Source organism: Dipodomys ordii, unplaced genomic scaffold (genome assembly GCF_000151885.1).
Source record: "Dipodomys ordii isolate 6190 unplaced genomic scaffold, Dord_2.0 Scaffold47, whole genome shotgun sequence".
Classification (NCBI taxonomy): domain Eukaryota; kingdom Metazoa; phylum Chordata; class Mammalia; order Rodentia; family Heteromyidae; genus Dipodomys; species Dipodomys ordii.
The window spans coordinates 1,134,368-1,137,132 of NW_012267263.1; the positions used below are offsets into that span (position 1 = coordinate 1,134,368).

The window sequence follows — 2,765 nt, forward strand, 5'->3', positions numbered from 1 at the left end:
GTCTTTCGTATTTTGTTTTGGCATCCTGAATAGATTTATACATGGAGCCTGCTCTACATGCTAAAAACTGTTATTTAAAGAATTCAAACAGTCCATTTCTAGGTGGTGATGCAAACCTCAGGTTTTAACAGGGAAAAACATTGCTGCCCAGATTCTGGCCTGTGCTCTTAGTTTCCTGATGGCCAGGGGCCCCATTAGCAGGGAGAAGATGCCAGGTCTTTATTCATTACTTTACTTTGTTTTCCACTTCCTGAATTGTGATGTTTAAGTGTAAAAATAAAAATTAAAGCATGTATGGCACTCGTCTGCAGAATGGACCTCCCTTAACAGGCAAATACCTAAAGGCACAGTCACTCTGGGTGCCCCCCCTTCTCTCTGTCTGCCCTAGCCTGAGGCCTTGCTCCTTGATGGACGCTCAGGAAAAATGTACTTCCTTAACAAATGGATTTTTTAATTAAAAAGAAAAAAGGGCAAATAACACATGATGAAAACTCCATTTGACTGAAGATTGAAAGAATCCTATCCAAACAACTGTTAGAATCTTCACTTACAGTTAGATCAGTTGTGTACCTGCCATAAATTCAGGATGACTTGAGAGACAGATTTTAGATAACTACTAATTCAAAGGAGGGAGAAGAGTCATTAGAATATTGTAGTAAAGACAAATACTAGGCTTTAAAAAAGGAGAGAGAAGTCTCTGGAGCAGCATTGTTGGGCCTGTGGATTGGCTTACAGAGAAGGGTTCTGGTCAGTCTGAAGGGACATTTGAAGAGGCATGCCAGATCCTTAAATCAATTCACCTTTTTAGGGCCCCTTAAAAATCTTAGTGGTGTGGCGCCGACCTGAACAGCATCAACAGAGGCAGAGAGAGACAGAAGGGAAACACGGACAGAGAGCCACCAACACCCGGCCCAGCCCAGAAGCACCATACAACCTAGCCCGCATTGCTCAGCCCGCCTGCACCTCCTGTGCTGCGTGCCTGCTGGGACAGCATCAACAGAGGCAGAGCCACCACTGCCTGGCCCAGCCCACAAGCATCTCAACCAAACACTGATTGCAGCAGCAACGAGCAACCTACATCACACAGAAACAACACCTAGAGTTTCAGAGCATCTGGGGAGGGAATCTGCAAGTCCTTTAAAAGCCTGTGTGCCTTACCCGGCCTCAGCTCTTTGCAGTTATTTAGTGGTGGAACGTAGGAGAAACTGTGGCCTCCAACACAGGGAACTAGCACCTCTGTTTGCTTGCTTTGCTTTTAGTTCCTCCACGCCAAACCCACCCACCCACCAAGGAACCCAGAACCTGTCCATCACAGGCGAATCGAGACCTTCTGGCTGGGTTCCCCCCATTTGGGCCAACTTTGCTCCTCCAAACAACCTTAGCATGATGTCTTATCTTAAGCAACCGCCTTACGCAGTCAATGGGCTGAGTCTGACCACTTTGGGTATGGACTTGCTGCACTCCTCCGTGGGGTACCCCGCCACACCCCGGAAACAGCAGCGGGAGGGGACCACGTTCAACTGTGCACAGCTCGATGTGCTCGAAGCGCTGTTTGCCAAGAACCCGGTACCCAGACATCTTCATGCAGGAGGAAGTGGCTCTGAAAATCAACTTGCCCGAATCCAGAGTGCAGGTATGGTTTAAGAATCGAAGAGCTGGGCTGGGAAGGTGGCTCAGTGGTAGAGCACTTGCCTTGCATGCTCGAGGCCCTGGGTTCGATTCCTCAGCACCACATAAGCAATAAGAAAAAAGCCGGAAGTGGTGCTGTGGTTCAAGCGGTAGAGCGCTCGCCTTGAGCTGAAGAGCTGAGGGACAGCGCCCAGGCCCAGAGTTCAAGCCCCACGACCGACAAAAAAAAAAAAAGAAGAAGAAGAATCGAAGAGCTAAGTGTCGTCAACAACAGCAGCAACAACAGAATGGAGGTCAAAATAAAGTGAGGCCTGCCAAAAAGAAGACATCTCCACCTCAGGAAGTGAGTTCAGAGAGTGGAACAAGTGGCCAGTTCACTCCCCTCTCTAGCACCTCAGTCCCCACCATTGCCAGCAGCAGTGCTCCTGTGTCTATCTGGAGCCCAGCTTCCATCTCCCCACTGTCAGACCCCTTATCCACCTCCTCTTCCTGCATGCAGAGGTCCTATCCCATGACCTATACTCAGGCTTCAGGTTATAGTCAAGGATATGCTGGCTCAACTTCCTACTTTGGGGGCATGGACTGTGGATCTTATTTGACCCCTATGCATCACCAGCTTCCTGGACCAGGGGCCACACTCAGTCCTATGGGTACCAATGCAGTTACCAGCCATCTCAATCAGTCCCCAGCTTCTCTTCCCACCCAGGGATATGGAGCTTCAAGCTTGGGTTTTAACTCCACCACTGATTGCTTGGATTATAAAGATCAGACATCCTCATGGAAATTCCAGGTTTTGTGAAGACCTATAGAACCTCTTTTTTGGGGGGTTATTTTTAAATATGCTGGGCTGGACATTTCCAGTTTTAGCCAGGCATTGGTTAAAAGAGTTAGATGGGATGATGCTCAGAATCCTGATCAAAGTTCCAAGAGGCATAGAAGAAAAATTGAAGGGCCTTAGAGGGGTTACCAACCAGCAACTGAAATGGACAAACCATTCTACTTAAGATCCTGTCATAGTTTTAGATCATTGGTTTTCCTGATTTCCAGAGTGATCAATCAAACATTCTAGCCATGTGCAACCCAACACTACATTAAAAAAAAAAAACAAAAAAAAAACAAAACTTAGTTGTGAGGGA

General features: G+C 47.4%; 1 pseudogene across 1 annotated transcript; it reads left to right on the plus strand.

Moving 5' to 3' along the window:
• Positions 1-1,383: 1,383 nt before the first annotated feature.
• On the plus strand, positions 1,384-2,428 carry LOC105988171 (annotated as a pseudogene). Its single transcript, XR_001175190.1, has 2 exons — positions 1,384-1,668; positions 1,882-2,428. The product of XR_001175190.1 is annotated as a homeobox protein OTX2 pseudogene (transcript).
• The last annotated feature ends 337 nt before the right edge of the window (positions 2,429-2,765 follow it).